The sequence below is a fragment of the Bos taurus genome, chromosome 22 (genome assembly GCF_002263795.3).
Source record: "Bos taurus isolate L1 Dominette 01449 registration number 42190680 breed Hereford chromosome 22, ARS-UCD2.0, whole genome shotgun sequence".
NCBI lineage: Eukaryota > Metazoa > Chordata > Mammalia > Artiodactyla > Bovidae > Bos > Bos taurus.
Window position 1 is genome coordinate 5,551,112 of NC_037349.1, and position 26,146 is coordinate 5,577,257.

Genomic DNA, 26,146 nt, shown 5'->3' on the forward strand with positions numbered 1-26,146 from the left:
GGAAGACTCAGCCAGCACTGCCTTCAGAGCAGAACAGAAGGGGGTTCATTCCTGTCGTGGTTCCCCTGAAGGACAATGTGTCTGTTTAGCTCAGGTCTGTGTTAGAGGCTCTCCTGCTGCCGCCCTCCCCACTGGGTTCTGTGTGTGGAGAGCATTTTCATGGTAAGGATAGAGCCTGGAAGGGAGTCAAGGTGGGTGGCGGCTTATACTTGAAATGAATGGTGTTTGGAGCCTTTGAAGAGCAAAAATATAAAACTGTTTATTGACCTACAGCCATCCATGAAATGGAATATAATCCCTGGCAGAAAGTATAGAACAGAAAGTCCCCAACATTGCAGCTGCCTAGAGATGAAAAGATTATCTGGAGCTAAGAAGACTATTTTTTCATCCACAGTCTTAATGCTGAGTCTCCCACAGAATCCGGAAAAATACTATCTGCTTCTGGGCTTCAGAGATAGAGACAGAGATATTCAAGGGGAGCAGAAATACCACCCCAAAGTGTATACCTTTCTTTTGGCTTTTTTCCAAAAAATATTTACTTACTTGTTTAGCTGTGCTGAGTCTTAGTTGCAGCATGAGGGATCTAGTTCCCTGACCAGGGATCAAACCTGGTCCCCCTGCATTGTGAGTGCAAAGTTTCAATCACTGGACTACCATGGAAGCCCCCAAAATGCATCTCTGTGTTATGAGGATGATTTTAGGCTGATCATTTTGGGCGGGGGTAGGAGGAGGCTGTGATGGGTCTTTGTTGTTGCATGCAGCTTTTCTCTATTCTCAGCAAGCAGGCGCGACTCCTCGTTGTGGCGTGCAGGCTTCTCGTCGGGGTGGCTTCTCTTGTGGAGCACAGGCTCTAGGTGCATGGGCTTCAGGAGTGTCAGCTTGCTTAGTTGCTCTGAGGCATGTGGGATCTTCCTGGACCAGGGATCGAACCAGTGTCCCTTGCATTGCAAGGCAGATTCTTAACCACTGGCTAGGCTGATTATTTTTAAGAAACAGCAGACACAAGTGAAGTACTGAAAACTGCATAGAAGTTACCCTTCAGTAAGAAACATATGGGCTTCCCTGGTGGCTCAGTGGCAAAGAATCCACCTGCTAATGTAGGAGATGCAGATTCAATCCCTGAGTCAGAAAGATCCCTTGGGGAAGGAGATGGCAATCCACTCCAGTATCCTTGCCTGGGAAATCTGTGCTCCAGGGAATCTGATAGAACACATCCTTAGATAGATACTTTGAGGAACTGATTTCATGATCACAATCCTTGCATCTCTTCAAACCTAGAAAATCACTAAATCCCTTCATGGTGACATCAGCTCTTACATCTAGCAAAAAACCTCTTGTAAAAGGGTGTGATTGCACTGAACCCCCCCTTCACCAAAATCTTATCTTTGACCTTCCCTGACTGCCTCTTTGGAGCAGTTACTCAGGGCTATCTGAGGTGCTGTCTCCCGGGCTGCAGTCCTCATTTTGCCCCAAATAAAACTTAATTCACAACTCTCCCATGGTGCATCTTTCTTGGTCAACAGCAGGAAATAAAACCTCCCATGGGAAAGGCACCTTCCCTGTCACCAGACATAGGATCCAGGGCTAAGCAGCTGTATAAACAAACTCTGTCACTTCTTCATCAATTTACTACTCTAAACCTGAACGTTTTTATCCTGTCAATTCCTCACAGGTGTTTCTTTATCTAAAAAGGATAAAAGCTGCCTGCCTTGGTCACGTCTTCAGACCTTATATTGCTGGGGCCGGGAGGGATTCAGCCAAGTTCAGTCATTTTAATTACAAAATTAAATTTAAATTTGCTTTCTCCTGATAATTTCCCTTTTATTACTGGGTGTGGGGGGGAGATGACTCAGCCAAGAACCTAGAGGAGTCAAAGGAAAATTCGTTTTCCTCCCTCACAGCATCATTTTCTGAGCATGCTGGGGTGCTCACCCCACTCTGTGACAACCACTCCTAGGCACTGTCTCATCAGGTCCTCGAAATGCCTGCACAAAGGAAACACTCTTTAAAAGGTGAGGAAGTGAAATCAAACTCAAGGCCATTTCCCTGAGAAACAGAAGAACCCTGTTCAATCTGACCCCGGCCTGAGCTCTTCACCACTGGGTCTTCTAATGAAAGCAAAGTACACTCTAGACTATGGGCTTCCCTGGTGACTCAGGCTGTAAAGAATCTGCCTGCCATACTGGAGACTTAGGCTCAATCCCTGGGTGAGGAAGATCCTCTGGAGGGGGGCATGGCGACCCACTCCAGTATTCTTGCCTGGAGAATCCCATGGACAGAGGAGTCTGGTGGGCTACACTCTATGGGGTTGTAAAGAGTTGGATACAACTGAGCAACTAACACTTTCACTTTTTTTTCACACTCTAGATTGGGACCGTCCCATTGGCTCAGCAATAAAGAATCCACCTGCCAATGCAGGAGATGTGGGTTCGATCCCCGGGTTGGGAAGATCCCTTGGAGGAGGGGGATGTGCTGTATTCCTGCCTGAAGAATCCCAGTGAGGGAGGAGCCTGGTGGGCTGCAATCCATAGGTCAGAAAGTCAGACATGGCTGAAGCAACTGAGCATGTGAGCACATTCTAAACTGCAGCCACCATTCAGTGGGCACTCACCATAGCTGCTAGCATTTCAGGGCACTGGGTTCCTCGGGCATTGGCCTGTCACCCCTGCTGCTCATAGCTGAGGGCAGAGGGCCCGCAGAGCTGCGACCATTGACTCATCCAGTGCTTTGACCTTCGTAGCTGTCAGCCACTAAATAGATTCTTCTTCGAAGGGACTCTTCATCACCCTTTCCACCGCATTTCCCCTCCACTCTGGGTTCAATGTTGCCTCCTATTTGGGTCACAGCGACATTCTCCTCACAGGCTTCTCTGACTCAGCTCTCTCCTTCCTCATCCAATCTGCCTGCTCTCTGCCAGGCTTGGCTTCCAAAAGCAGTGCGTCCTGCTCAAACACCGCAGGCAGCTCTCTGATCCCCAGTGGCCTAGGCCTTGGCTCACAGAACCAAAGTCCAGCCCTGGTTTGTACCCTTTCCATCACCTGCCTCCCCTGCACATCTAGCCACCTTCACCTGTGTTGTCATCCCCTCCACACGCTGTTACTTAAATCACATCCAAATGTCTGGGTCAAGTTCAAGTCTCACTTCGCCCTTGAACACTGGACTTGAAGACAAACCACCAACCCTGATGTTACTGTAGATAACATGGCTGTTTTTGTTTGAATTACAGCCAAAAGGAAATGCTCAGACAAGGATCTGAAGGCAAATATAGTATTTGAAAGCTACAGGAAAGGCTACAGGGAGGTGGAAAAGAGGGACAGGGAGGAAGAGCCGCCAATAAAAGGTGCAGATCAAGTCGGTTACCATCGGAGCAGCTGGAGCTCAGTCCTGTGGGGATGGGCTAGCCAGGACAGGACACACACCTCCGTTATTCCACCCAGGAGGAGGGAGCTGGTGCATTGATACACCAACTGGAGAGTCCAGTCATTGTTGGAGAGCTGCTCCACCTGGAGCTGGCACCCTAGCACCTCCAGCCTATGAGCAAGGCCAGAGGCAAGAGAAAGCTCCACATGAAAGCCACGCAGGTGCTGGAAGCTAGAAACCCAGCATGAACACCAGGACGGTGAGGGGGACAGGATACGGATGGGGCAAGGCCCACGTGTGCTTCAACAGCCACACACAGTTCATCACTCAAACCAGGGCAATCAGAGAGTGAAAGGGAGTAACATCAATAATCATTCTGGGAAGCAGGCAGGATTCAGGATGACCTGGGCAAATTACCACGCGTGAGCTTGCATTTGTAGCTGTGACTTTTGTATCAAGCTGATACAACTCTACGCAGTGCCTTCCACGTGGTCCAGCTCTGTGCTCATCACTGAACCAAGTCAGGTGCTTAAAATAAAGGAGATGCTCAGAAAACACTGCACTGCTGGACCCAGGATGAGGGGGCCACTGCAAATTCAGAGTCATATGCTATTCAAAGGGCATAGGCTTTAAAGTCAGACAATCCCGAGTTGAAACCCAAACCCCACTGATTCACTGCTAACCCCAGGGTGTAGATATGACATCTCAAGAGTTGGGGTGACGATGATGATATCTGCCTTGCACAACTGTCAAGGATCAGAAAAGACCTATACAAAAGCAAGTCAAACTACAGCAAACTGAACCTCAATTTCATTATTATTCCACAAGCTAATAATGATAATATGGATTATCAGTTTGATCATTATCCTTCAGGCTCCTACTCAGCACTGGTTCTGTGTCTGTCTCAGCTCAGTGTTTTATTTTCTTCTCTGTGGCTGTGGATCGTTTTCACATAGCAGATGAGTTGAGCCTTTGTGAAATGCACTTCCATTCACAGGGACACGGAGGCTGAAATTGGCTGGATATTCTCTAAGTCAGGAGTGGATATGAATTTGAAAAGGGAGAAGTTAAGAGGGTAAGATCTGGTATGAGCTGTTAGCTGAGCCGATCAAAATCAGAATCTCCAGATTAAGCTTCACTGTTTCTCACACTTTGAAAGGCTATGAATTAAGAGGAAAGTGATAGTGGAAAGACACCCGGCTTTTCAAAAAGAGACGTCTAACACCCCAGAAGTAAACAAACCTGCCTTAAGCTTCTGAGTCATGTCCCTGGCTTACTCATCACCACTGCTTTTATTGTCCACTGGGAAGATTTTCTTTGTGTTTATATAACAACAAGAAAAATGGGGTAGACAGAAGGGAGAACTTATAAACTCAATTACTGTCCCTCTGCAATTTGGAATCATAATTTTTCACTTTGTGAAGAAGCTTAAAAACACCAGGCTCACTGTAAATTTAGAAATGAGCGGGGAGAAATATAAGTCAAAATGGAGAAATGTACTCTCACCCTGCATAGGCTTCTGGCACATCCTCGTGTCAGAGACACTATGATTTCTTTTAAACTTATTTATTTTATCAACATAATACATGCATATAATTTTCAAAGGTTAGTGATAACAGTACTAAAAATTTGTAACAAAATACAGCAATAACATGCACCACTATTCCCTGTCCAAAAGGCTCATTCTCCAACCAGTAACTAATTTCAGTAAATTCAGATACTACTTCTGGAATTTACTTCCACATTTCTAAATAATATGAATAAATAAAGAAGAATGAAGAAATGGTTAGTTCCCCTATATCCAGTCTCCCATTCTTCCATAGGAATACATATGCCAACTTCTAGCTGAGCTCAAGAGTTTTAGAATAAAAAGATATTTTTTCAAGCTCCCCTATACATGGTTGTGCTATTAAATCTGGGCTAAAGGGATGTGAGTAAAGCATTACATGTCACTCTCAGGAATCTTCCGTAAAAGACAATTGAAACATATACTTTGACTTCTTCTTCATTCTTTCTTTCTTCTTGATAAATGGAATGCAGACATAATGAGCCACACTGAATCATGAGGTTAACTTGGGAATGAAATTGTGCCCTGTCAGGAACAACAGAACAAACAGAAGCAGAGGGGGTACCTGACGTTTTAGGGAGCAAGGCTGTCACCTGAAACCTGACAGCTACATTAGGAGAGAAATAAAAACTTTTGCCTAATGCAACAAAAAACCAAACAACCCAATTGAAAAATGGGCAGAAGACCTAAACAGACATTTCTCCAAAGAAAATATACAGATGGCCAAAGGCACATGAGAAGATGCTCGACATCAGTAATTATTCAGTTCAGTTCAGTTCAGTTGCTCAGTTGTGTCCGACTCTTTGTGACCCCATGAATCGCAGCACGCCAGGCCTCCCTGTCCATCGCCATCTCCCGGAGTTCACTCAAACTCACATCCATCGAGTTGGTGATGCCATCCAGCCATCTCATCCTCTGTCATCCCCTTCTCCTCCTTCCCCCAATCTCTCCCAGCATCAGAGTCTTTTCCAATGAGTCAACTCTTCGCATGAGGTGGCCAAAGTACTGGAGTTTCAGCTTCAGCATCATTCCTTCTAAAGAAATCCCAGGGCTGATCTCCTTTAGAATGGACTGGTTGGATCTCTTTGCAGTCCAAGGGACTCTCAAGAGTCTTCTGCAACACCACAGTTCAAAAGCATCAGTTCTTCGGTGCTCAGCTTTCTTCACAGTCCAACTCTCACATCCATACATGAGCCCTGGAAAAACCATAGCCTTGACTAAATGGACCTTTGTTGGCAAAGTAATGTCTCTGCTTTTCAATATGCTATTTAGGTTAGTCATAACTTTTCTTCCAAGGAGTAAGCGTCTTTTAATTTCATGGCTGCAGTCACCATCTGCAGTGATTTTGGAGCCCAAAAAATAAAGTCTGACACTGTTTCCACTGTTTCCCCATCTATTTCCCTAATTATTAGAGAAACACAAATCAAAACTACAGTGAAGTACCACCTCAGAAAACCCATCAGTAAAAAGTCTACAAATAACAAGTGCTGGAGAGGGTATGGAGAGAAGGGCATCCTTCCACACTGTTGGTGGGAATGTAAGTTGGTGCAGCTGCTATGGAGGACAGTATGGAGGTTCCTCAGAAAACTAACCCCGCAATCCCACTCCTGGGCATATACTCAAACAAAACTAAAACTCAGAACAATAATAACCTCCCAAAAAGGAACAGGAAGAAATAGGAAACATGCACAGACTAATCACAAGCATGGAAATCAGAACTCTAATAAAAAATCTTCCAACAAACAAAAACCCAAGGTCAGATGACTTCACAAGCAAATAGTACCAAAGTTTAGAGAAGAGCTAACACCAGTCCTGCTCAAACTCTTCCAGAAAATTGCAGAGGAAGGAACATTCCTGAACTCATTCTGAAACCACCGTAACCCTGATACCACAACCAAAGATACCACAAGAAAAAGAAAACTACAGGCTAATATCACTGATGAACATAGATGCAAAAATCCTCAATAAAATTCTACCAAACAGCATCCAACAACACATTAAAATGATCCTCTATCACAATCAACTGGGCTTTATCCCAGCCATGCAAGGAGTCTTCAATATACTCAATCAATCTAATATACCATATTAACAAATGGGAAGATAAAAACTGCATGATCATCTCAATAGATCCACAGAAAACTTTTGACAAAATTCAACACCCATTTATGATAAGAGCTCTCCAGAAAGTAGGCACAGAAGAAATCTACCTCAACATAATAAAGGCTAGATATGACACACCTACAGCAAACATTATTCTCAAGACTGAAAAACTGAAAGCATTTCCTCTAGATCAGGAAAGACAAGGGTCCCCACTCTCACCACTATTAATCAACATAGTTTTGGAAGTCCCAGCTATGGCAATCAGAGAAGAAAAAGAAGTAAAAAGGAATCCATATTGGAAAAGAAGTAAGTCTCACTGTTTGCAGATGACATGATAATATGCATAAAAAACCCTAAAGATGCCACCAGAAAACTACTAGAGCTTTTCAATGAATATAGTAAAGTCACAGAATATAAAATTAATACACGGAAACCCCTTGCATTCTTACACACTAATAATGAAAAATCAGAAAGAGAAATTAAGGAAACAATCCCATTAACCACTGAAACAAAAAGAATAGCTGGGAATAAACCTACCTAATCCAAGCCAGGCCCCAACAATACATGAACCATGAACTTCCAGATGTTTAAGCTGGTTTTAGAAAAGGCAGAGGAACCAGAGATCAAATTGCCAACATCAGCTGGATCATCAAAAAAGCAAGAGAGTTCCAGAAAAACACCTATTTCTTCTTTATTGACTATGCCAAAGCCTTTGACTGTGTGGATCATAATAAACTGTGGAAAATTCTGAAAAAGATGGGAATACCAGACCCCCTGACCTGCTTCTTGAGAAACCTATATGCAGGTCAGGAAGCAACAGTTAGAAATGGACATGAAACAACAGACTGGTTCCAAATAGGAAAAGAAATATGTCAAGGCTGTATATTGTCACTGTGCTTATTTAACTTATATGCAGAGTACACCATGAGAAACACTGGGCTGGAAGAAGCACAAGCTGGAATCAAGATTGCCGGGAGAAATAGCAATAACCTCAGATATGCAGATGACACCACCCTTATGGCAGAAAGTGAAGAACTAAAGAGCCTCTTGATGAAAGTGTAAGAAGAGAGTGAAAAAGTTGGCTTAAAGCTCAACATTCAGAAAACTAAAATCATGGCATCTGGTCCCATCACTTCAAGGGAAATAGATGGGGAGACAGTGGAAACAGTGGCTGACTTGATTTTGGGGGGCTCCAAAATCACTGCAGATAGTGACTACAGCCATGAAATTAAAAGATGCTTACTCCTTGGAAGGAAAGTTATGACCAACCTAGATAGCATATTCAAAAGCAGAGACATTACTTTGCCAACAAAGGTCCGTCTAGTCAAGGCTATGGTTTTTCCAGTGGTCATGTATGGATGTGAGAGTTGGACTATAAAGAAAACTGATCACTGAAGAATTGATGCTTTTGAACTGTGGTGTTGGAGAAGACTCTTGAGAATCTCTTGAACTGCAAGTAGATCCAACCAGTCCATCCTAAAGGAGATCAGTCCTAAGTGTTCATTGGAAGGACTGATGCTAAAGCTGAAACTCCAATACTTTGGACACCTGATATGAAGAACTAACTCATTGGAATAGACCCTGATGCTGGGAAAGATTGAAGGCAGGAGGAGAAGGGGATGACAGAGGATGACATGGTTGGATGGCATCACTGACTCAATGGACATGTATTTGAGTAAACTCTGGGAGTTGGTGATGGATAAGGAGGCCTGGCATGCTACTGTCCATGGGGTTACCAAGAGACAGACATGACTGAGTGACTGAAGCAAACTGAAGTGAAAGAGACAAAAGACCTGTATGCAGAAAACTGTAAGACACGGATGAAAGAAATCGAAGATGACACAAACAGATGGAGACGTATGCCATGTTCTTGGATTGGAAGAGTCATCATTGTGAAAATGACTGCATTACCCAAAGCAATCTATATATTCAATGGAACCTCTATGAAACCATAGAGTTCTCTATTCTTTATTCTCTAGTTCTCTATTCCTTAGAGAACTAGAACAAAAATTTTCATAATTGGCATGTAAACACAAAAGACCCCAAATAGCCAAGGCAATCTCGAGAAAGAAAAACAAAGCTGCATAAATCAACTGTCCTGACTTCAGACTATACTACAAAGCTAAAGCATGGTACTGACACAAAGATAGAAATATAGACAAATGGAACAAGATAGAAATCCCAGATAAAAACCCATGTGACAATGGACACCTTCTCTTTGACAAAGGAGGCTCTTCAATAAGTGGTGCTAGGAAACCTGGACAAATACATGTAAAAGAATAAAATTGGAACACTTTCTAACACCATACATAAAAATAAACTCAAAATGGAGTAGAGACTTAAATGTAAGTCCAGAAACTATAAAGCTCTTAGAGAGAAACATAGGCAGTCCACTCCTTGACATAAATCATAGCAAGACCCTCTATGACCAACCTCCTAGAGTAATGAAAATAAAAAGAAAAAATAAACAAATGGGACCTAATTAAACTTAAAAGCTTTTGCACAGCAAAGGAAACTATAAACAAGGTGAAACGACAACCCTCAGAATGAGAGAAAATAATAATAAATGAAACAACTGACAAAGGGTTAATCTCTAAAGTATATAAGAAGTTCATGCAGCTCAACATCAGAAAAACAAACAACCCAATCAAAAAGTAGGCAAAGACCTCAACAGACATTTCTCCAAAGAAGACATACAGATGGCTAATAAACTCATAAAAAGATGTTGAACATCACTCATTATTAGAGAAATGCAAATTGAAACTATAACGGTATATCACCTCACAGAATGGTCAGAATGGCCAGCATCAAAAAAACCTACAAAAGATAAATGCTGGAGAGGGTGTAGAGAAAAGGGAACCCTCTTACACTGTTGGTAGATAAATTCATACAGTCACTATACAGAAAAGTATGGAGATTCCTTAAAAAACCAGCAATAAAACTACCATATGACCCAAAAATCCCACTACGGGGCATATCATCTCAGGAAAACTTAACTGAAAAAGACACATGCGCCCCAATGTTCACTGTGGCACTATTTACAATAGCTAGGACATGGAAGCAGCCTAGTTGTCCATCGACAGATGAGTGAATAAAGAAGTTGTGGTTCATATATACAAAGGAATATTACTTAGCCATAAAAAGGAATACATTTGAGTCAGTTCTAATGAAGTGGATGAACATAGAACCTATTATATAGAGTGAAGTAAGCTAGAAAGAAAAGAAACAAATACCATACATTAATGTATATATGTGCAATCTGGGAAGATGATACTGATGAACATATTTGCAAGGCAGCAATGGAGACACAGATGTAGAGAACAGGTTTGTGGACACAGTGGGTGAAGAAGAGGGTGGGATGAATCGAGAGAGGAGCAATGAAACATATACATTACCTACATTCAGTTCAGTTCAGTTCAATTCAGTCGCTCAGTTGTGTCCAACTCTTTGCAACCCCATGAATCGCAGCACATCAGGCCTCCCTGTCCATCACCAACTCCCGGAGTTCATTCAGACTCATGTCCATCGAATCAGTGATGCCATCTAGCCACCTCATCCAGCCATCTCATCCTCTGTCGTCCCCTTTTCCTCCTGCCCCCAATCCCTCCCAGCATCAGAGTCTTTTCCAATGAGTCAACTCTTTGCATGAGGTGGCCAAAGTACTGGAGTTTGAGTAAGCTGTTTCAAATGTTACCCATTACATATCTTTCTTTTTTTTTTAATTTTATTTTATTTAACTTTACAATATTGTATTGGTTTTGCCATATATCAAAATGAATCTGCCACAGGTATACATGTGTTCCCCATTCTGAACCCTCCTCCCTCCTCCCTCCCCATACCATCCCTCTGGGTCATCCCAGTGCACCAGCCCCAAGCATCCAGTATCATGCATCAAACCTGGACTGGCAACTCGTTTCATATATGATATTATATATATTTCAATGCCATTCTCCCAAATCATCCCACCCTCTCCCTCTCCCACAGAGTCCAAAAGACTGTTCTATACATCAGTGTCTCTTTTGATTATTTCTGCTACAACTCTCATTTTTCCTTGAGTTAATAACTGCTCCATTTATTTCATTTGCTTAGTTTACTGTGTGACTGTTACAGGCTAAATTATGTCCTCCCCAAATATGTATGTTGAGTTCTTAGCCCTCAGTACCTCAGAACGTGACTGTATCTGGAGGCAGAGACTTTAAAGAGGTGATTAAGTTAAAATGAGGTCACTATGGTGGGTCTTAATCCAGTATGACTGGTGCCTATAAAAAGGAAATCAGGAAATGAGGACACAGACACATACAGGGGAAAGACCACATGAAGATACGGTGGGAAGGCGGCCATCTGCAAGCCAAGGAGAGAGGCCTCGGAAGAAACCAACCCTGCTGACACCTGCATCTTGGACTCCACCCTCAAGAACTGTGAGAAAATGTATTTCTGCTGTTTAAGCCATCTAGTCCGTGGTATTTGTTATGGCAGCCCTAGCAAACTAACACAATTAACTCTTTGCTAAAAAATCTAAAAAAGATATATGCACCCAATGTTCATAGCAGCACAATTAGGCAACAAGACAAGGAAACCACCTAAATATCAACAGATGAATGGATAAAGAAGATGCCATCCATATACAAATGGAGTAAGAAAGAAAGCCATTTGCAATAACATGGATGGACTGAGAGGTTCTCATACCAAGTGAGGCCAGTCAGAAAGAGAAAGGTAAATGCCATATATCACCCATATGTGGAATCTAAAATATGATATACGTGAAACATCTGTGAAACAGAATCATGGACACATAGAGAAAAGAATAATGGTTGCCAAGGGGAAGGCAGTTGGGGTGGGGGGATGTGGGAATGAAGTGGCAGATTGAGGTTAGCAGATGTAAGCTTTTATATATAGAATGGATAAATGACAAGGTCCTGCTGCAGAGAACTATATCCAATATCCTATGATAAATCAATGGAAAAATACATACATAAAAAGTGCATATACATATATAAATGGATGACTTTGCTGTATAGCAGAAATTAACACAACACGGCAAATCAACTATATTTTGTAAACAAAAATTGATAAAAAACTTTTGCCTAGTTTAATTGTTATTTTGTGTCTCTGTATTTTACAGTTAACCAAAATATGTATATTTTTGCTACTTCATTTCCCAGTTTTAGAAAGTATCTACTGATGATCTATCAGTTCAGTTCAGTTCAGTCACTCAGTCATGTCCGACTCTTTGCGACCCCATGAATTGCAACACGCCAGGCCTCCCTGTCCATCACCAACTCCGGAGTTCACTGAGACTCACGTCCATCGAGTCGGTGATGCCATCCAGCCATCTCATCCTCTGTCATCCCCTTCTCCTCCTGCCCCCAATCCCTCCCAGCATCAGAGTCTTTTCCAATGAGTCAACTCTTCGCATGAGGTGGCCAAAGTACTGGAGTTTCAGCTTTAGCATCATTCCCTCCAAAGAAATCCCAGGGCTGATCTCCTTCAGAATGGACTGGTTGGATCTCCTTGCAGTCCAAGGGACTCTCAAGAGTCTTCTCCAACACCACAGTTCAAAAGCATCAATTCTTCGGTGCTCAGTTTTCTTCACAGTCCAACTCTCACATCCATACATGACCACTGGAAAAACCATGGCCTTGACTAGACGGACCTTTGTTGGCAAAGTAATGTCTCTGCTTTTGAATATGCTATCTAGGTTGGTCATAACTTTCCTTCCAAGGAGTAAGTGTCTTTTAATTTCATGGCTGCAGTCACCATCTGCAGTGATTTTGGAGCCCCCAAAATAAAGTCTGACACTGTTTGCACTGTTTCTCCATCTATTTCCCATGAAGTGATGGGACCAGATGCCATGATCTTTGTTTTCTGAATGTTGAGCTTTAAGCCAACTTTTATAATCAGATCAGATCAGTCGCTCAGTCATGTCTGACTCTTTGCGGCCCCATGAATCGCAGCACACCAGGCCTCCCTGTCCATCACCAACTCCCGGAGTTCACTCAGACTCACGTCCATCGAGTCAGTGATGCCATCCAGCCATCTCAATCTCTGTTGTCCCCTTCTCCTCTTGCCCCCAATCCCTCCCAGCATCAGAGTCTTTTCCAATGAGTCAACTCTTCGCATGAGGTGGCCAAAGTACTGGAGTTTCAGCTTTAGCATCATACCCTCCAAAGAAATCCCAGGGCTGATCTCCTTCAGAATGGACTGGTTGGATCTCCTTGCAGTCCAAGGGACTCTCAAGAGTCTTCTCCAACACCACAGTTCAAAAGCATCAACTCCGGTGCTCAGCCTTCTTCACAGTCCAACTCTCACATCCATACATGACCACAGGAAAAACCATAGCCTTGACTAGACGAATCTTTGTTGGCAAAGTAATGTCTCTGCTTTTGAATATGCTATCTAGGTTGGTCATAACTTTCCTTCCAAGGAGTAAGCGTCTTTTAATTTCATGAATGCAGTCACCATCTGCAGTGATTTTGGAGCCCAGAAAACTAAACTCTGACACTGTTTCCACTGTTTCCCCATCTATTTACCATGAAGTGGTGGGACCAGATGCCATGATCTTCGGTTTCTTAATGTTGAGCTTTAAGCCAACTTTTTCACTCTCCACTTTCACTTTCATCAAGAGGCTTTTGAGTTCCTCTTCACTTTCTGCCATAAGGGTGGTGTCATCTGCATATCTGAGGTTATTGATATTTCTCCTGGCAGTCTTGATTCCAACTTGTGTTTCTTCCAGTCCAGCGTTTCTCATGATGTACTCTGCATATAAGTTAAATAAACAGGGTGACAATATACCAGATACATATTTGGGTTTCAAATAACCTCTACTCCTCCACTTGCACATCCTTCATCCTGTTATAATATTATAGCTATGCAATTTTTGTTCACTGCCAAACCAAGTAATACACTATCAGCATTTCCTTTCTTGTACAACTTTTCATGTTATCTGGAATTAATAACTGCCTTATTTTTTCATTTAGTTAATTTTCTCTATGGCTACTGCTAGTTTTTCTATACAGCAAGGAAACATATCCAGTGATCTATCAGTCCTATTTTTATTATTTCATGTTATTTAACATTTTTCAGATGCTCCCGCTAGAGTCTTTTCTCCCCCTGCCCCTCAGGTCGGGCGCCTTGTTCCTATGTGGGATTCTCAGTTTCCTTCCTGTCAAGTAAATCTGCTCATGTTTTGGTTTCTCCTTTCCTGTAACTGGAAGCTTCCTAAGACTGTCTAAAATGTAAATTATATTTCATCTGTCTTGTAGGATGCAGATATGTGGATGGCCTCAGGAGTTCTGCAGGCTTGCAGGACCCATCAGAGCCTGGAAGAAGTGATGCTGGCAGAAAATCACTTCATTCTTCTGTGCTGTACAGAAGAGTAAAACCAGGCAGGGAAAGACAGTCTCCGCAACAAGGTTTTCCAGAAGCCGATAAAAGGCGTCATCGCTGCACCTGGATGCAAGGAACGCAAGAATGCCAGACGCTCTTCTTACGAATGTGCCACCTTTCAAAAATCTGACTTAACTCTCTCCCCTGGGGCAGAAGATGTTATGTGACATGTGATGCTTTTCCCCCTCATCACCTGGAATGAGAGACTCTGAAAGCAAACTCCTGAAGCTCATTAGCTGTATAATTAACCAACTCAAAGTCTTCCAGCATTGCACAAGGAAATCAGCAGGTGGGCAGCCCTGTTAGCCCAGGAGACTGCTGGCAGGCGTGCCTCCGAAGAGCCCAAATTTTGCCCTGCCCTTCCTCCATCTCCTCCTAAGCCCTTGATCTCAGACCAGCAGTGAGCATGGTTTTGTGAAAACTTCAGTCTGGGTTTGGGCCATTTCCCGTGCAGTCTTGGATGGGTACCTTAGAAAACCTGTTTCGCTCCGGGTAAAAAAAAAAAAAAGCCATGGTGAATGAATCCAGTACCATTGTCTTGTTTTTTAACTGAAAATTGTATCTCAAGGTGTATTCACTGAAAGCAAACACACAAAGATCCAGGAAGCAGAGGGAGAGGCTATTTCCCACCACTTGACTCTGCGACCCAGAAAATCAGGCTCGTGATATTATTGCAACGTAGTCTGAGCAGCATCCACTAACCTACTGAGAAGGTTTAGCATTGCCATAGGGACTCGGTGAGCAGCTCCGTGGCTTATCACGCAGCAGGGACTCAGGGAACCCCCATGCTCCATCGCTAAGGACTGCAGAGGAGTTGGTGGGAAGGTTCTATGGCCCTTTTGGTAGCCCTGGTGCCATTTCCCTCTTTTCAGAGGAGGACACAGCAGACAGCTCTTCTCTTTGGCTGTCTGTCCTTTTCCTTCTATTTTTCTCACATTCCCTTCAAATGTGGCTGCCTGTGTGCTATGCTGATGTTCCCCCAAATGTACGTATCATATACTATTATATACCCCATAAGTTAAGGCAGTGTTTCTTGGAAATACAATATCATGACGGTGAGATTCATGTGAAAATGGGCTTGACCTAAGTAATCGTCCTTGTACGGGATTTTTTAGGTCTTCAGTATATTAGTTTATTGGAGAAGGAGATAACAACCCACTCCTATTCCGCCTGGACAGAGGAGCCTGGCAGGCTACAGTTCATGGGGTCACAAGAGTTGGACACGACTGAATGACTAAATCACCACCACCATGTTAGTTTATGATCATGCTCCAAGACTAGGTTACTGAAAGTGCCATTTCCAAAACTTACTTGAGCACAGAACCCTTTACTTGGGGAGGGGAAAGGGCATTGGATGTTTCCTTACATTTCACAGCCACTGATCCAACAAAATCAAAGGAAATGCTGGCAGAGCTGGCCTCCATGTGCCCAGCAGCCATGGTTTATTATTTCTAAACCAGAGACCGAGAGGCCAGGATTCGAAAATTTCCTGTACCATATCCTGGCAGTTTTACCACTGGTTAACCCCTATGAGATCCATTTCCCTGTCTGTAAGATGGGGACAATTATACTTACCTTTTAAAGAGATGTTTAGAAGAGACTGAATGAGCGACTAAAGATAAAGCCTCCACTAAATGCCTCATCCTCAGTGGCATCAACAGTAGTTAATAGCTCTGCTAATCTTTTTCAGCTTCTTCTGTCATACCCACACCCACCTCACTTCATCAACTTCAGTGTTACCTGCCTATTTGCTGATGTCTGAAATATCTTTTCAGAACGACTAAAATAGGTAAGGAACCAGGAAGAGGGGGAGTTAAATAAAGTAGTGGTTGTCTAACACTGAAGCAGCAAAATTATATGGCAAGATTTTTTTTTTAATACTACATAAAAAATGCTCATACTTGCAGATGTTCACTTAGGAGATCAAGGATCAGGTGCTGACTTCTATATTTTTAACAGAATCTCTAAGGAATTAATTATGATGCAAATAAAACTTTGGTAATCACAACATTTGAAGTAAATACCTACACAGATCTATCTGTCAAGACTGAGATGTAAATAACATCAGAGGCTTCTGTGAGAGCAAGTAGGGGGGACCGGGAGATGGTTAGGACCCTGGTGACTGAGAAACAGAGCCAGAGAAGGCAGGCAGAACAGACTCAGAAGCTCTAGTTCCATGTCTGAGGAAAGCGTGCCCAGGATGGTGGCCAGGTGTGGAGAAGATACTCAGTGGCCACAGCGAGTGCAGCAGGGAAGCTGTGGAGCCTCAGCAGCAGGACCCATCAAGCGGCATGCGCTTGAGCTTGGTAAGCAGACAGACTCCGGGCCCTAGAGTCACTTCCACTTCACTGCCAGTGCCTTTCACCCACACCAACTGCAGGCTGGGGTTGCACTCACAGCCCCCTGACAAGAACGGGCAGGGGTCTGGGAAAGCCCAGACACTGAATGACCCACGCCCCCAAGGTCTGGATGACGGGCAGAGCGGTCCCCTCTCCTGGTGACCCGCAGGTCACCCACAGGTTCCTGTCTGTCCTTTGAGAATGGAGCCACCAAATCGCCCTCCTATTTGGCAAATCCAAAATTGAGGAAGAAGGAAATCGTCATAGAAAGAGAAGCAAAGGGATCACAAAATAAACAAGTCTGCCCCTGGATTTCAGGGTTCCTACGAGGATTCCATAACTGACATGGTGTCCAGCCAGGAGCAGCTCACTGTCTCGTGTCCTCGGGGGAGGAACAAGAGGCACGGTTTTTAGGTATCAGACTACGGACGTCTTCAGTGCAAGGAGCAGGCCTTTCACTTCTGTTGCCCAAGTCGGTCCAGGGCCCAGCATCCAGTAAGGACTCAATGAATTTCAGCTGGCTGACTGGGCAGCTGACGCAGATGCACATCAGCAAGTTACTCGAACATATTTAGTGGATGGCACTCTACAGAGGCCTCTTTATTGGGGCTGTGGTTCAAAGAGACAGAAAGTCTTGTCCCAGATTGAAACTTTTACAATTCTGTCTGGCAAGAAAAGCTTACATACACACACACACTGCACTTGAATACCAGTATAACACGCAATCAAATGACTTCACAACATGAAGACACAATGTGATAATCTAGATTAAAGGAAGTTTGGTTGGGTTGGGGCAGCCTCATTAGCGATGGACTCTTTGTGAAGTCATGGAGAAAATACTGGCCTTGGAGTCAAGCAATCTTGGTCCACATTTAACTTAAATTTCCTCTTCTGTTAAATGAGAATACATAGTAATAGTGCTGGAGAAGGCAATGGCACCCCACTCCAGTCCTCTTGCCTGGAGAATCCCATGGACAGAGGAGCCTGGTGGGCTGCAGTCCATGGGGTCTCTAAGAGTCGGGCACCACTGAGCAACTTCACTTTCACTTTTTACTTTCATGCATTGGAGAAGGAGATGGCAACCCACTCCAGTATTCTTGGCCTGGAGAATCCCAGGGACGGGGAGCCTGATGGGCTGCCATCTATGGGGTTGCACAGAGTCAGACATGACTGAAGTGACTTAGCAGCAGCAGCAGCAGCAGTAATAGCGCTTGACTCATAGGATGGCTGGGAGGATTTAAGGATTGGAATGTAGAGCAAGGTAATATTTTACAATACTTTTTATATAAACGTTTCACATTGGGTAGTGTGGCAGGGTGAACAATGGCCCCAAGTATGTCTACAGCCCAATCCCTGAACCCATGAACATGTAACTTTATATGGTAAAAAGGGCTCTGGAGATGTCACTAAGTCAAAGGACTTGAGATGGAGAGATTATTCCAGGTTACTCAGACGGGCCCAGTGTAACCCCAGGGGTCCTTATAAGGGGAAAGCAGGAGGATCAGAGTTACAGCAGGAGCTGGAAAGACAGGAAGGAGCAGAGTTGAGTTTGGAGGGATGCAGGGGCCCACAACGGAACTCAGACAAGAACAGAGCATTAGATGGTTGGCTGCGTGTGTGAGTGCTAAGTTGCTTCAGTCATGCCCTACTCTTTGCGACTCTATGGATCATAGCCCACCAGGCTCCTCTGCCCAGGGGATTCTCCAGGCCAGAATACTGGAGTGGGTTGCCATGCCCTTCTCCAGGGGATCTTCCCGATCCAGGGATCAAACTCGCATCTCTTAGGTCTCCTTCATTGGCAGGCAGGTCTTTGACCACTAGTGCCACCTGGGAAGCCCAGATGGTTGGCTACTACTGATTTCCAAATAGACTCCCAAAGCACGTTCAGAAACAACAGCTGTGGAAGCCAGGACATTCACTTCACAAGAGTTGTGATTTTTTTTTGCAATGGGATCTCAGGTTCCAAAGATCAAAAGCTCATACACTCAGATCAGAGGATGGAAGAAGAGGTGGGTTCCGGAGAGAAGTTCAGCCACCACCCAGGAAGAGCTAAAGCCTGGGAGTAATGTGGAGGAGCATGCAGGGGAACGAGGTCACACGTGAGATGCAGCCCTTCTGACCCAGAGGGGAGGTGGGCAGGCAGCTGTCTGTGAAAGTGAAAGTGTTAGTTGCTCAGTTGTGTCTGACTCTTTGCAACCCCATGGGCTATAGCCCACCAGGATCCTCTGTCCATAGGATTCTCTGGGCAAGAATACTGGAGTGGGTTGCCATGCCCTTATCCAGAGGAACTTCTCCACCTAGGGATCAGCCTGGGTCTCCGGCATTGCAGGCAGATTCTTTAACACCTGAGCCACCAGGGAAGCCATGTGTGAGGTGCTAGTGAAACCCAGTAGGATGAGTTCAGGCCTTGCCGACCGTGAAGGGTCTTCTGCCCCAGCTCACTTCAGTGGTTCTGGCAGAAACGCCCTGGGAGCTCCCCAGAGCATGCCCCACCCACCACCAGTAAGCAGGAAGTGAACAGAGACCACGGACTTGAGGCAGCCAGAACGCTTCCCACTGGATCCCAACTCCAGCGCTCCAGTGGAGGGCCCAGCAGAAGGCTGAGAGGATCCATTCACCGAGAGGGAGCTGGGTCAAAGGAAGACAGCAAGTACACGGAAACCATGGCCGCGGCCTGTGACTTGGCCCACGGATGGCGGGGAGCAGCACAGCAAGCTCAGAGCAGGAAACAAGGCCCGCCCACCTGAGAAGAAAGCATGAGCTCCTCTGAGGCTCCCACGACTGTCGACGGAGAACTCCCTCCCTCCAGCTGTGACGCTGCGTGGGCTTTCCTCTGCACACGGGCAGCATCCGGAAAGGAAAGCGGATGGGAGAGCCCCTAAGAAGGGAGAGCAACCTAAGATTTCTGGAAATTTCAACTCTGGATTAACAAAATGTATGAGAAATTTATGACTTGTGAGAATTGATTAAAAAAGAAATTGTTTTAGCCAAATAATTTGAGTTGTCTTGGCATGACAAAAAAATTCTGCCCCACCACCAAAAGCAAGCTGAATTTGATTACAAAGAAGGAAGTTGAAATACACTGTTGTTCTTGCAACTTGTGACCATGGGTGTTAAGCCTGGTACCTAGGCATGAAGCACTCAGCACACAGGAGATGTCCAATGATATTATCACATATTACCTTTTGCAAAGGAAGGAAGGGGTTTGTCTAGGGGAAAAAGAAGGGTAAGGACATATTTTGTAGAAGGAACTAGAATCCAGTCTTAAAGGAAGTAGCAGGTGTCTATTGCCACCCCTTCCTGACCAGCTGCTGAGGCTCGGGGAGCAGGGAATGAATTCACCAAGGCTACACCCACCCTAGTCCTGAGATTTGGGTGGGAAAGGATTTGCCAGAACAAAATCAGGGCAAGTGCAGAAGAGACCATGGGGGCTAGAGAGCAAAAGCCACAGATGCCACCTTAGCGGATATGATGGAGCAGACATCTGAAGCTGGAAGAGAAGCAGTCATAGCAAGGCAAAACTGAGAAAGCCGCCGAGAGAACGGAGGTGAGTGATCCCACTCGAGAGACATGAGCCGTTCTTCCTAAAGTGTGGATGGCAGCCTGGATCTGTTTATCCTGTATCTCCAGGAACCTTTGGCACAACACCCGGCAGTTTTTGAAATGTTTTCATTGAAAATAAAACCTCTCTCAATTGAGAGAATGTTTTCCACAGCTAAGGAAGACTACATTCTTCAAAACTGATGGCTTTGCACGCAGTGTAGGGTTCCCTGGGAGACGCAGGAAGCTCTTTCATTCCACCTTGTTCAGCTTCTGTATGAGAAAGCAATGAGGAATCACAGGTGAGGAAGTTATAGCCTCTGGCCCCAAATTTTGCATGTTATCAGCTATAAACTTCAGAGAAGCTAGTATCAACATTTTTTTTTTTTTGAGTAAGGCTTTTTTTTAAATTGCAGTATAATTCATTTACAATGTTGTGTTAGTTTATACTATACAATGAAGTGATCAGCTATTTGTATACATATATCCCCTCCCCCTTGGACCTCCCTCCCACCTCTCTAGGTCATCACAGAGCACGGAGCTGAGGTCCCTGTGCTGTACAGCAGTTCCTTGCTAGCTTCTGTTTTACAATGGTAGTGTATATATGTCAATGTCACTCTCTAAATTTGTCCCCTCTCTCTTTTTCTCTCTTTTTCTGTTTAATCAAGTTCTCCAGCCACCATGTTCTGACCAGGAAAAAAAAAAATTGACTCTTTCCCCTTCAGAGAAACTCAGAATCTTCAACTTAGCCTATCCATGATTTAAATTTTGTCTCCCGAAGATCTCTATTCAGTCCCAGCTACATGTTTTGGCCCCATTGCAATACTAATTATTAATCCTCTCAGGACATTATTAATGCTCAGAACAGCCAGAGCAGAACATCACACCAAGCTGTAAGCCCTCTAAGCAGGGTCCCTGGACAGACAGCAGGTGACACGAGCCTGGCCTCTTCATGTCTCTTCCTCCTCCTCCCCTGAAAGAGGAGACTTCCCAAATGCCTTTCCTCTAAAGAACCTGCTGCCAATGCAGGAGACAGAAGAGATATAGATTCCATCCCTGGGTCCAGAAGATCCCCTAGAGGCGGAAATGGCAACCCACTCCAGTATGCTTGCCTGGGAATCCCATGGACAGAGGAGCCTGGTGGGTACAGTCCATAGGGTCGCAAAGAGTCGGACCCCTGACTGAAGTGACAGCACACACGCATGCACCCCCTCCCCGGGTTTACCAGGACAGGCGGTGCTTTGACTGCAAATTGTTACCAAGCGAGAGGCCTCTCCCGCCTTCAGAGCCTCCATTTAGCACTTAAGTTACATATTCCTTTCCATCCCATCGCTGGCCATTGCTTACGCTTTGGGGTCTGTTTAGAGTTCTTTCTCAGTTATTTTATCTGACTTACTGCAAATCCATAAATCTCACCCCTCCACCCTGACAGGTGAATAATATTTTGGCTGCAAATAAGACTCCTCAGGCAGAGACCTTTCCTCTTGGAAGTGTATGTAGACATCATTCTGCTATCTTCTAATTTGCAGTGTTGTCAGAATACAGTTCCAGTGACAATTTGATTCTTTTTTTCTGCCTAACTTTATTTTTCTGTCTGAAGGATATAAATTTTTCTCTTTACCCTTTAGGTTTAGGAATTCTGGCAGACACATTTAGTTACATGGTTCTTCTCTTCAATACTGCCTGGTGCTTGGAACACTTCAGTCTGCAGGCTAAGGGTTTTCTTTAGCCTCAACTCTCTCCTCAGTGCAGATGAATTTCTTTTTATTATCTGTTTACAAATAAGCTCTCCAGCATCACTTCTTTGCTCTTCCTGGAACTTTACTGTTCATACGTTAGGGTCTTGGGGGCCTATGTACAAATCTGTTAAGTCCTTTCTTAATGATTTTCTTCCCTATGCAAATTTGCTCCATCTTTCTGCTCTCACCCTCCTGGTTCAAATCTCAATCATCACCATCCTCTCCCACTCATCTGCAAGAATTTAAAATTAAAAGATCATGGTCTTTATTCCAGAGAATGTTCTTTTCTTTGTGCTAAAGTCAAATCACCTTTGGTGCGCTTCTTGCCCTTTCACGTGAGCTCTTGAACAGGCCTCCCAGCACCTTCATTTCTTTGAGATGCTGCCTGGACAGGGGTCCCGCTGTTCTTCTTTCTTGCTCTGAATTTGAGATCTCTCTACCCTTGTCTCTGGAGCCCAGGGCTGCACCAAGAGCGGAGCACTGGCCACAGTCTGCCCTGCATGCCAGCTGCTAAGAGCATCTGCAGGGAAATGTAAACAAGCATAGAACCTCTTTATCTTCACTGTGGATGGCAATTGAAACAATGTCAGTGATAAAATACTCCTCTCTCCCAACACTCTTCTGTTGGTCTAAGTTTTAAACAATGGCTGTGGTTATAGTAGGGTTTGAATTATACATACGCTAGCTTCAAATTAGCACATTTTCGTCACTTATCTCTTAATAGACACTACATTCTACATAGAAGCTAATTCATAAAACTTTCAGTTGCACAGTTGGCCTCCAGTACACCCGACTCAGTGCTGAGCTTCTGTGAAGAATAAGCTCACAGCGAGTTGGAAACCCTCCGGTTCAGGTCTGTCTCCAGCCCCCAGGGTACCAAGTGTCCCTGTGTCGGCACAGTGGGCTCTAAGTGAGCAGTGACAGCACGGTAGCTACTGTGGCCAAGAAAGAGAACCTGGGTCACTTCAGTTCTATTACAGTGGCGTTATCTGTGTTTAAAATCTTTTTTAATGAAACGAAGTATGAACTGCAAGCCAAAATATTTCATTTGGGAAGCGAAATTTTAGTTCATACATCTAACATCTTCCTGAATTTGAATAACATTTTGAAAATTACAATTTCTTCTTCTTTGTTCATTCTTGTTTATAAAGAACAATTAAAATTATTGTTACCAAATACTACATGATTATCTCTGAAAATAACGTTGTCATATAAAGGCAGGAGTATTAAAATATGACCTATGTTGGCTATAAAATACCTCGATACTTCCCTGGGTCCACTTCCTGGGGCACCTTAGTGGCCAGAAATGGTTCACGGCCTGCCCTGTGGGTCAGTGGGGACCCACCTGCGAGGTGTCATCCCCAGGACACCTCAAAACAAAGCATCTGGGCCCCTCAGCCGCGTTGGCAAACACCAGCACTTCTGGGCGTCAAAAGTAGGGATGATTCACTGCCTATTTCAGATCCCTCACAACTTCTCAGGATCTGGCACCAGGAAGAAGTCCCAGAAGCATGCATAGGGCCAGTACTCTTCCCCCTTCACAGGCCACAGACCGCTGAGGCCATGCTTTCTCCAGGAACCTGTACCTGGCTCCTCACCCCACAGCTCTCTACAGTGCCCCTCAGCTCCTATTAGGCGCAGAAAGAGAAAGAAGTCTTAAGATAGTTCTTTCCAAAGACTCCAGTCAAGCCCAAGGCCCACTGAGGGTCCCCACATCATCCTGCCTGCACGGAAGTTGCGTTTGAGGAGGTCAGTCAACTGCCATCTTTCCAGAGTCCCCACCATGGACTCGAACAGTCACAGCTTCAGATGTACAATCTGGAACTTTATTTTTTGATAACTAAACTTGAGTTCTTTGGCCACTCTTTTTCCTACTTGGAATTGAAAAAATGTTCCCAGTCAATGTAAATCAGTAACTGGCAGACTTAATCATGATCGATTCCAGATTTAAATTCAGTCAGTTCAAGATGGCATCCTTCTCCCTTGCTCTAATCTTCGTCCCGTGGCCAACCTGAGTTCCTGAGACGTGCGTTCTCCTGGCCTGGGGGAGGGGCGCTGCTCTGGGTCATCAGCGCCTGGGCCTCCTCTGAAGCTGGGCTCCTCGGAGTTCTTTATGATCAAGCTGGGGAGGTTTGGCAGTTTCCCTGTGAATTTTTTGACACTCCCCCTATCAAGATGTGGAGTCTATCGCCTCCCTTTGAACCCGGGCAGGACTTTGTAACTGCATCCAGGGAGAGAATGCAGAAGCGCTGCCCCATGGTTCTGAGACCAGTTTAGAAAAGGCCACGTGGTTTCTGTAAGCTGTTTTGGGGACACTGGCTCGGGGAGCCTTCAGCCACCACCCGAGATGTCTGGGACTGGTGGCTGCACTACAACAAGACCGCACAGAGAAAGAGAGAGGCCTGAGCAGCACTGATGTGCCTGCCCTCGGCCGTCTGAGTCTTCCTGGCCTGGGGTGAGAAGTGTAAGGAGACAGTCAAGGGAAGCCCGCCCCAAGTGCCTCCTGACAGCATCCACACAAAAGAGCCTGAGCAAGAAGGGCCCCGCTGGGCCCAGCTATCCAGCCCCAGGCTGGTGAGCAAAACTAAGGAGTGTTCTGAGTTTAAACTCATGCCAATGGCTTAAGCTAGTGTCTGGTTCATTTTGCAGCAATAGACTGCTGAAACACATGTCTATGAACACACCTATGGTTCCCTCAGCAGAAGCAAAGCTCAGTAGCTGAACTGGGAGCTCCATCTCTTCCCTGCCATGGGTGACTCTGATCCTGGGCTAAGTCCCCATCTGTTCCTGGCCTGGGATAAATAACCCACAGCCTCTCTCATGAGGTCCCTACACACAAGGCCACACAGATGCCCAGCGGTCCCACCAGCTCTCAACTCTTAGCCTACTTCCTGGTCCCACTCCAGTGTGAGAGGTGGGGTGCTACCCCCCAACTCTTCTCCAGACAAGGTCAGCAGCCTGTGCCTCGCCTACTGTGAGGGCCTCTTTGGGGGATGAGGCTAAAGACTGTTTGGTTCTAAATGAGAAACTGCAAGGAATACCCTCAGCCCTCAGACACACCAGGCATCTTCTCTGCGTGCAACCGCGTCTAAGCTCCAGTATCCTTCCTTCCTAATTTCTTACCCCTACTGGATAAGTTTTTCCTCTGATGTGAGATTCAAAGGCTCTTGCGCCATCCCATATATTTCCATCTCTACTTTGTGTGGCACATAACTATCCTCAGAATTCTCCAGTAATTATGATCTATACAAGGCTCCAAGTGTTTGATCATCAAAGGTCTTACGGGTTAAACCAAGGAGTCTGCCCCAAAATAAAAATTCCTGAACACAGCCATGAGCAGCAGCCTTCAGCATCCTGCCTATCTCCCAACACAGGCTCTCAAATTATCAAAGAAATGGAAACAAACAAAAAAAAGAAATGGAAACAGAAGCTTCTGCTCCCTAGAATAAATCAGAACACCTCCCACCCCCATCATGACCGAAAATAAGGCAAAGGGGTACAGCAGTGTGGAGCCAGTCGGGAGAGCAGGCAGGATTTCCTCCGAGTAAAACCCTGCCATTGAGACAATCACCTCATTCCGAAATTCCAGAAGAGCTGAAGAGGGTGAGGTCATGGCTGTCTGCAAGTAAGTCCAGTTTCCACGTCATCATTCTCCATTAGAATCTCCACCTTGGCTCAAAGCTCGTAGAGAAACACTGTGATGGATGCAGTCAGCAGGAGAGGCTTGAAATGCACACGTCCCCCTGAGCACCTTTTCTAAGTGCTGTCCGTGTCACCTGTGTATGTGTGCAGAGCAAAAGGGCAGAGAAGGAAAAGCTGAACTGGAAGAGAAAGAAAGTTTCTCATCAGTTTTCTGATCCAAAACAAAGAAAGACCCGTGAGGGAGGGCTCATCTACTGGATACATCCCAAGAGCTGGGAGAAAAGTACGGCAGAGTCCTGGAGGTTTCAGACACTCATTCCCAGGGCAGGAGACTACCCAGCTCGTGTGAGAGAGGAGAAAAACAGAAGCAATGTTCCTGAATTTCCAATATGACCGCAGCAGTCTTCCCTTAAAAATACCAAGGGCCTTAGCTCAAAATACCAATTCAGAAATTAGCATTCTTTTATAGCCAT

General features: G+C 44.8%; 1 long non-coding RNA gene across 1 annotated transcript; it reads right to left on the bottom strand.

Annotated features, from left to right (window-relative positions):
• Window positions 1–20,405: 20,405 nt before the first annotated feature.
• On the bottom strand, window positions 20,406–25,495 carry LOC112443493 (uncharacterized). Its single transcript, XR_009492318.1, has 3 exons — window positions 25,155–25,495; window positions 22,341–22,551; window positions 20,406–20,565 (listed from the first exon to the last, which is right to left on the bottom strand). It is a non-coding gene; the product is annotated as an uncharacterized lncRNA (long non-coding RNA).
• Between the last annotated feature and the right edge of the window lie 651 nt (window positions 25,496–26,146).